The 10,076-nt window shown below is 32.4% G+C and overlaps 1 long non-coding RNA gene across 1 annotated transcript; it reads right to left on the bottom strand.

Moving 5' to 3' along the window:
* Positions 1 to 444: 444 nt before the first annotated feature.
* LOC126656485 (uncharacterized) lies at positions 445 to 2,907 on the bottom strand. The gene is made up of 3 exons (XR_007633248.2): positions 2,678 to 2,907; positions 1,068 to 1,143; positions 445 to 621 (listed from the first exon to the last, which is right to left on the bottom strand). It is a non-coding gene; the product is annotated as an uncharacterized LOC126656485 (long non-coding RNA).
* Between the last annotated feature and the right edge of the window lie 7,169 nt (positions 2,908 to 10,076).

Here is a 10,076-nt window from a genome sequence, read left to right as displayed (position 1 = left end):
TCGGAAGTGAAAATAATTGTTTAGTTGTCTAATCATATTTATTTAATTAATTATGAATATACCTATTATTATTTTATATAAATATCAACAAATACATTTTAATTTAAATATTAGTAGTTTATATACATGAATACCAATGAATTATAACTCAAATGTTATAAGCGCTTAATAACAAACTGCTAGATCATGAGTTTAAATTCTCCCACTGTCACGATCCAATTTCATGAATCGAGACCGGCGCTAGGGTATGAGTATGATTGTACCAAAACCCGTAGCAAGCCTCGCGGAAATCAAATAATCATTTAAACCTGCAGAAAACTGCTCGGGGGCAACCGAGACTGCAACCTAAGTCTAGCAATTTATACTACAGTTCTAATATAAATAACTTCAATATCTTAAATGTTCAACATCATGCCTTATATATAACAATAACGTAATCCAGAGTAATCATGCCAAATATAATAATCGAATATATCGACAATCCCAAAGTGTAGTATCAAATGAAATAAATAACTAGTTCTACTGCGGTCTAAGAGTTTGAAAACAGAAACTAGTTTAAATAACATAAAAACCTCCGAGGAATCAAAAGAATCGGAGTGGACCAGCTTTCAAATCATAAACCTGGAAAATTTGGGAAAACAACGGGGTCAGATTTACTGAGTAGAGTTTATATAACCATTTACATTTATTAAGTTAAAAACCTTTAAAACGTTTAATAAAACATTTTCATTATGGATTATCAATGAAACCCTAAACCACAATTCTAAATCCATTGTCGTGTCGGTGAGACGTATCTCAATAACCGATCCCCGACTATCACTTAATAAATAGTGAGCCCAGGAGACGTATCTTCCACCGGTGCCCTCACTAAGGTGAGACGTATCTCAAACCTACCTCAATACCATAATCATTACCGGTGCGCACGCAGTCCCGATGATGCCCATCGAGTAGCACGTTCCAAATCAAATCCACAATGCCGAAAACAGTTCAAAAGCTGCTTATACATATATATATATACAAAATAATACATTTGCTTAATAAAGAGGTAAATAGAGATATAAACTCACTGCTTGCAAATCCACGTGAAAAATCTGGCAAGCAACTAAACCTTTTTCGACTCCGAAGCACGAGCAGTCGACGTGTCTAAAAGAAGGCATAAAACATAATTAATATCATCCCCTAACTCTAGAGAGTACTAGACAACACGTAGGACTATCACAGATATCAACCAATCCAAAGTACACACCATCAATATGTAACTACACATATTTAGCCAAAATGTCAAAGCATTAACCGAAGTAGAGTAATCATACATATTCAACATAACCAAAGTCATACGATAGTCAAGTCCAATTGAGTTCCCACTTTTAAAACATAATCCGGAAAACCATTTCAATAACTTAGTTAAAATCATAAAACCAAGTTTAAACCAAAGTGGTGAGCTAGCCGAGTTATCACAACTGCCAAGCCTATACTCACGAATTGGGCGACCCAAGTCTAACCCGAACCAAACATCCAACCAAAGTAAAACAATTCGTTTAAAGTCCGGAATCATTTAAATATACCAAAGTTTCAATTTAGAGAAATAAGGGAATTCAAATTAAACATTAAAACCCAAGTATAGCATCATGATTATAATTCGATAAAAGTTCGCAAAGGACAAACACAACCAAATAAGAAAAACACCAATATACAACAGTCCTATCATGCTTAATAATCACATTTTATATAACACATGTCATAGCAAAACATTTGCAATCAATTAATATATTTTTCACGACATCAAGCCAATTAAGAATTCATGGCACTTAGCCCAAAACTAGACCAAACATGAATCGCCAAAACAAAACACCTTAGATCAGTTCATATACATGCCATAATCAATAATATGAAAGTAATTCAGATCTTAAGTCATTACAAAGCATCGAATCTGAAATCAAAGCATTTTAGTGTAAAATTAGCTAGTTTGCAAACTAAGCCAACACGTACCAAAACATTTATAATTCAAACTCCCAAACTCATTTAGATCAGTAGTATATCATACATAATTTCAAAATACCAAACCAACTCAGATCTAAACTCATGCCAACATCCCTTAAACAATCGATAACGCATTTTCGCTATAATTTGCCTAAACATGCTAAACAAACCAAATCATGCATTCGACAACCCAAATCATATAGCCACTGATCCTAAATCATATAAACATCATATATATCATCTTAGAACAGTAGGTACATCATATTTATGCAATTACAACTCTTAAAGAACCCAAATTCAGCATTTTACGCAATTTCAGCTAAAACAATCGAGAGCATGCCAAAGTGTTGATACAACCAACAAGATCAGTTCATAAACATCAAATCCATCAAACATATCATACATATCAGTAACCTAAGCATAGAATCTCAATTTCATAGATTCAAACCAGTAAATCGATTAAAATACAACAATTGCTAGAAAAATCCTAACATTGATGAATCATGCCAAACGCTTTTCAAAACATGTCACATCAGTTTATATATGTACAAACCATCATTTTATCCATACAAACTCAGTAGCATAAGCATGGCATGACAATAGCAACAATTCACTTCATTAAAATCCTATATTATGCATTTCTAGGCAAAATCACATAGCAATGAATTCATGAATCAAATGGATATGAAAACAATACCTAAGGATGATGAACAATAAGATAAATAATGTATTAACCCAAGGTTCAAGGGGCTGGACCGAATTTAATTTAATCCACAAGCCTCCAACGAAGAACACAACGTAGAAATCGCGTAGATCTTGCGAGTAGGATGTAAAATCATATTCTTAGCGGAATGAATCGCATCCGGACTTGTTAGAAAGAAGAAATCAAGTTCTTTGAGTGAAGAAATTCGTTTTTAGAGTTTGGAGATTAATGGGGGCTAGGGTTTGCAACTTAAGGGGTCTATTTATAGACTCCTGTGGGCTTTACTTGGGCTGCAATTAAAGCCCACGGTTTAAAAGGTAGTTTTAGAGTTAGAAACCTCCAAATAACAATCCAACCGACCAGATTTTAGTAAATCCTCTTAGGAACAATATATCCAAAGATGAGCCCGATCCAACCGTTCAATTGTGAGATATCAACGTTTTACTAACACATGGCAGTTTTGGAAAACATGGGAAAACAACTTCAATAAATACCCGAAAATGAATCGAATCAATATCTAATACCCACACGATATATGTGTAACATACAAGATACAAAACAAGGCTCAATCAAGGTGTCTCAATGCAAGAACCAATCCGAAATCAAGTAAAAACATAACGAGAAAAATACGGGGTATTACACCCACAAGCGCTCTCTCTCATGTTATTAAAAAAAAGTTATATACATAAATCATTTTTCGAGCTTTAATAACGAATTTTCTATAAATAATAATAAAGCTATTTTAATTGTTTCAAAGTTGTTTTATTATATTTAATCAACAAGTTGCACGTAATTCAAATGTTATAATTAATCGCTAAACAACAAACTTTTAAGGCCGTGGATTCATTTTTTCCTACAAATGCTTTCTTTTTTTAATTATAAAAAAAAGGTGTTCTGTTTATATGAAAAAAATATAATATCTTTTATTTTTGTACCCGTATATTTCTTCACCAACGTATATTAGGTTGATCTTAGGTGTTCCTCGATTCATTTACAACCAACTTTACCAACTACTTTCTTATGTATAGAATTGTTTTTATGTTATAAATATTTAATTATTTCTGTCTAAAAATTTAAAACCAAAACCATAATTTTGAAAAAATGATTATAATTTTTTGTTCGAAAAACCACATTCTTCATTCTTTATTTTTTTATAGGTAGAATTCATATATTGATGAAGAATAATTTATAAATAAAAAGTCATATAACAAGAGTAATACATAATCTTTTAAAATTTGATCTAAAATACTAACATACCACCCATGATACAAGCAATAAATAAATTAAAATAAAACAGATCTAGACATCGATTGTATAAGTGGACCGAACGAGAATAAAATTCCGTTGGAGCAGATACTTCGGTTTGCCCTTCCAATTTGACCGACAATTCGCTCGATATGTTGAAGTCTAGTATTACTGATGCTCATCGTAAATGAGATTCTAAAATGTTAGAATGATAATCCTTCAAAAATCTTAAATTTACAAGAAACTGAATTTAAAATCCGAACAAACACTAAAAATTCTTGATAGATCTAACAAAACAAGCTACAAAATGAATCTAAAATCATAAAAATTATAACCAAACTAATGATAAAATCCATATCGAAATAAAAAAAAAACTCTAACAAAAAGACTTATTAAATAAAAAATGAAAACTATATAAAAAAAATAGTATTATAGGCTAAGAGGAGGTGATTTTTTGATCTAGACAAAGAAAAACATCTTCTCTCCCACCCTTCAAATGAAAAAGATGAGAAAAAAATTTAAATAGAAGGGAGAGCAAAGTTTTTTTTAAAGAGAGAGAAAGAGAGCAAAATAGTTTAATTTCTTCATTCTGTATTTTATGCTATCCTCTTCCAACAAAATTTATTTAATTTTCGTTCAATGAAATATCATCTTTGGAGAACCCTCTTATTTTAAATAGTTAAACGACTTTATTTTAGAGTAGATGATTTTGGTCGTTGGGAGACCACCTTCTAATTTTAACTAGTTGTTTTCTTAAAAATCTATTGACAATTTTCTTTTTCTTTTGAATCGGTTTGGAAGATATTTAACCTGATCAAGAAAGTTGAAATTTTCTTGATCGGATCAAAATCCTCATGTTAGTTATATTAGTCTTTTAAGAAATTGCGGTTAGATAAATTTTAATTATGTTACTTTGCTATTTATATTTCTCTTACTAAATCTAACTTTTGAATTTATATTGATGATGAGACCTGAAAAATTCAAAATTTAAAAAATCAAGCAGTTTCAAAATCATAATTTACCATAAATGTATTTATTCGGTTGTTAGAATAGTACTGATTGATGACTGTTTTTGCAATTCTCATTAATCTCGTATAGAATAGTTCAATTGTTTATTTTTTTTATTTTTTATCATTATAGGAAATTTAGCCTGTGAAAAAAAATTATGCATTTGATGCACTTTGGAATTTTATTAGTAGATATTTTATGTATATATAATTAATTTGTTAGTATACACATGGAAAATAGTTAGTAAATTAACGGTTTAGTTTAATTAGTTTTTTTCTTTCTAATGGAGGTTGTTTAATTTGTCTCTTCATATTTGCAAGTAGAAATGTGGGGTTATATTTTATAAATTGTTAACCGATTAAATGATTAATTATTTAAAATTTTATAAACATTTTTTTATTTTATAAACCAAATATCAAGATCAATTTATAGATAAAGTTTATGAACGGTTAATTCATCAATGCTCAGCCCTACATTTTCTAGCTATAAAAAAGTAAGGAAATATATATAAAAAAAAAGGTAATGTCACTAAGTTAAAGTTTACGTAAATAATTTTTATTGATTTTTTAATTTAGCTATAGTAATATTAAAATATCAATATAGTTGAGTTGGGGACAATAGATTTATATATTTCTATGTAGTTATTTAAATTTTTTATTAAAATATAAATATAAAAAATCATCGGCTAAAAAATAATTATTTAATTAAATTTTATTCAGCAGTTAAGTTATTATGATGAATTAATTTTAAATTTTCATTTAATATAGTATGTTTATGATATAAATTTTGCTCTCAAATACAATTTAGAGATGGTTATTCATAAAAGAAAAAACAATTTAGAGATGGTTGGGTTAATTTTACGTCTATTGAAAATGGTGGAAAATTGAAAACTTTTGAGCTAATTTCTCTCGTAAATATATGGCTTCATGCCTTAAAAAAATCCGAGCTTTCATTTCCTTTTCAATTCTACCCCGACGTTAAAAATTTGTCTATTTTACCCCATTTTGTATTTTTTCATTTTAATTGTACGCTGAAGCATAAAATTAACATTTATTTATTTGACAAAATTTCAAAAGAATTCTTCAAAAATGGTCAATTTAATATAAAAAGTTAATTTAATGCAAAAAGGATTAATTTAGAGAATTTTTGCCAAATAAAAAAAAGTCAATTTTATTCTTTAGGGTACAATTGAAATAAAAAAAATACAAAATATGGTAAAATTGACTGATTTGCAACGTCAGGGTAGGATTGAAAAGAGGATGAAAAGTCAGAATTTTTTAAGACATTAGGCCTAAATATATATAAAAACTAAACAATTATGTAAAATTAGGGTTACCTTTAACCGCATTGGTGTAGAGAAAAATTAGCATAAGCTATATCCGAAGGCTCCCACGTCAATAATGATAATATTCATATTTGAATAAGTTTTTTGGATTTTGATTTGTATTTTTCATATTTGAATAAATTAAAAGGTTTTTGGTGTTTGTAGGTGTTAGATCTATCAAGATTTTTGGTGGGTTTTCGAATTTAATATTCGATTCTTTAAAATTTAAAATATATGTGGGGTGTCTTTTAAATCTAATATATAATACAAGTTTTTGAAGATCTTAAAAAATGATGATTTTTAGATCTATTAAAGTTTTTGTAAATCTATATTCGGAAAGTTTTGAAAACCCATTTAAATTTTTGTTGATCTAAAAGTAGGAAGATTTGTTGGGTTATCTTTACTAAAAATTCATTAAAGATGAAGATTGGAATGTTAGGCTCAATCGGATAGAGAGGTTTCAAAAGTATATCGAAAGAAGAACTATCCAAATACTCTGTCTACGAGAAATATAGTTTCATCATTATTAAGTTTATGCGGGAATATAATCACAGATTTTTTCTCACTTTTGATTATTTTTTACTTATCCGGAATTGTTACTTAGTTTATAATTGTTCAAATTTGAAAGATATAATATGGATTGTGATATGATTTTCATATATTATACTTGTATCTTCTTAATGAATTTCTATCGTTTAAATTTTGTTTGATAATATTCAACTAAATGCGTTGGACGCATAAACTAAGTTCAGCCTTTTATCCGAGTAAAATTGTATATCAGTTAAGTTAACATAAATGTTCAGATATATTAAAAAATTTATGCAAAATAAAAATTTATAAAATTTATAATAAATGAAAACTAAAGAAAGAGCAAAGCTTGATTTGTTATTTAGTATCATATACATTTATACAGAAACTACCTCTTCTAAGTAAGGTAAGCAATGAACTAATTACAACACAATAATCTAAGAAAGGTAAACATATATATGATTAGCTAGATCAATGCTAGGAAAATATTCTTCCTTGATTATTGGAAGACTAATCCTTGATTGGTCTATTACGCCCCCGCAAAATTGACGTGCCATCAGCCACGGAGATTTTGGAACGTAACATTTGAAAACGAGTACGGGCTAAGGGCTTGGTGAGAATGTCCGCAAGCTGATCTTGCGTGTTGACGTATGAAACAGATAAGAAACCTTTACGAACAAGATCACGAATGAAGTGCAAGTCCACTGAAATATGTTTCATTCGAGAGTGATGAACTGGATGAAGCGAGAGCTGAATAGCGCTGATGTTGTCGCATTGAATGCTTGGTACTCCTACAAGCGGATAGTGAAGTTCATGAAAAAGATGTTGTAACCATCGAACTTCAGCTGAAGTACAAGCAAGTGCACGATACTCGGATTCAGTGGATGATCGAGAGACTCCCTTTTGCTTCCGAGAACTCCAAGAAATAGGAGAGTCACCAAGGAAGATTACATAGGCAGAAGTGGAAGTACCTGTGGCTGGGTCACCGGCATAATCAGCATCGGAAAAGGCACGAAGTGCATATGAGGAACATTGACGCAGCAAGATGCCATACGAGATAGTGCCTTTTAGGTAGCGCAAAATGCGTTTAAGAGCAGTCCAACTAGCCTCGTCTGGAGAGGCAACACGCTGAGCCATACGGTTGACTGAAAAGGTAATATCTGGCCTTGTCAATGTAAGATATTGCAGAGCACCAATAATTTTCCGATACTCTGTGTTATCCATAGAAGAAGAAGACGGTACAGGTGGATTTGCTATCATTGGAGTAGCTATTGGTTTGGCACCATCCATTTTATGCCTATGCAAAATATCAAGAATGTACCGTTGTTGTGACAAGAGGAGACCCTCTTTGCATTTGATGACTTCAATTCCGAGAAAATAAGTTAGAGGACCTAAATCCTTAACTGCAAAACTGATGCCCAACTTCTGAATAAGAGAATCAACCATGGCTGAATCATTTCCTGTGATGATGATATCGTCAACATAGACGAGGAGATATATGATGACTGAATTTTGAGAGTACACAAATAAGGAAGCATCAGACTTAGCTTGAGTAAAACCCAATCTCACAAGAGCAGCGCTCAAAGCCGTGTACCACGCACGGGGTGCTTGTTTCAAGCCGTATAGTGATTTACGCAAATGACATACAAAGTTTGGACAAGTATTATCAATAAAACCAGCTGGCTGAGTCATATAAACATCTTCGGTGAGTATTCCATGTAGAAAGGCATTGCTCACATCCAACTGTCTTAGTTTCCAATTCTGCATAATAGAGATAGAGAGGACAGACCTTATAGTAGCTGGTTTAACTACCGGACTGAAGGTCTCTGAGTAGTCGATTCCCGGTCGTTGGTGGAAGCCTTTTGCCACAAGACGGGCTTTAAATCTGTCGACCGAGCCATCATGTTTGCGCTTGATGCGGAACACCCATTTAGACCCAATAATATTTTTCTGAGACGGAGGAGGAACTAGTGTCCAAGTACCATGTTTTAGAAGTGCTGAAATTTCTTCCGACATTGCTCGTCGCCAATTTGGATCCTTTAGAGCTTGAGAGACACAAGTTGGCTCTGAATCTGTAACCAAAGGGTGTTTTGTTGCTGCATAAAAACGTTTTGGTTTATGAATATTATTCATGGCTCGAGTTGTCATGACATGAGTACGCACAAGATCTAAGTCCGAGGCAGAAGTTGGAGAAGACTGTAAAGGCGTTGCAGAAAGCACTGGATCAGATTCAGCAGTAGATGGATCAGATTCAGTAATAGGTGGATTAGATCTTATTGGTGCTTCTCGCTGAGTAGTTGGATGAGATACGGCAAAGGGCATGGGAAAATCCAAAGCCGTCTTGCGTATAATAGAGTGCTCAAGGGAAAGTGAGGGTTGATCCTGCACATAAGATGGAAATGTGTGCTCATTAAATCGGACATGGCGAGAGAGATATACCTTCTTCGATTTTGGATCAAAACATTTATATGCACTTTGAGAAAGAGAGTAGCCCACAAAGATACATTGTAGCGAAGGTGCTTGAAGTTTGTCATGTGTGTATGGACGCAGCCAAGGATAGCACAAGCAACCGAAGGTTCGAAGCTTCAAGTAATTAGGATCTTGACCATATAGTGCTGAAAATGGAGAAATTCCATGAAGAGCAGTAGAAGGCAGCCTGTTCGCTAAATAAACAGCCGTTGCAAAAGCGAAATCCCAAAAACTGCATGGGAGAGAGGCCTGATGTAATAAACTACGTCCCATACTCATAATTTGCCGATGACGGCGTTCTGATGTGCCATTTTGTTGAGGGGTGTGAGGAGCTGTTGTGAGCCAAGAAATGCCACTTGTGTTGAGATAGCTGCGCAGAGCAATGAATTCACCACCATTATCTGTATAAAAATTTCGAATTGAGTAGTTAAATTGTTTCTCAACAAGATTACGAAACTGTTTAAAAACATCAGCCACTTGAGACTTTAATTGCAGCGGATATAACCAAGAAAATTTGGTAAAGTGATCTACTAGAATCAGGTAGTATCGATTTCCTTGAAGAGAAGCATCCTTAGTGGGACCCCAAACATCCCCATAAACATAGTGTAAAGCATGAGTAGAGTGCAAAGAGGACGTATGAAATGGTAACCGCTGACCCTTATTCAATAAGCACGAATTACAATTTTGTAAGTCAATCAATTTGGTATGAGAACATGGTAAATGAAATTGATTAATGACAGATAAACTTAAAACAGCTGACGGATGACCCAACCGGCGATGCCAAACTTCACGACTCACACGCTCACCCACATTAGCTTG

This window comes from Mercurialis annua, linkage group LG7 (genome assembly GCF_937616625.2).
Source record: "Mercurialis annua linkage group LG7, ddMerAnnu1.2, whole genome shotgun sequence".
NCBI lineage: Eukaryota > Viridiplantae > Streptophyta > Magnoliopsida > Malpighiales > Euphorbiaceae > Mercurialis > Mercurialis annua.
This window is presented reverse-complemented; position numbering and strand designations above follow the sequence as displayed.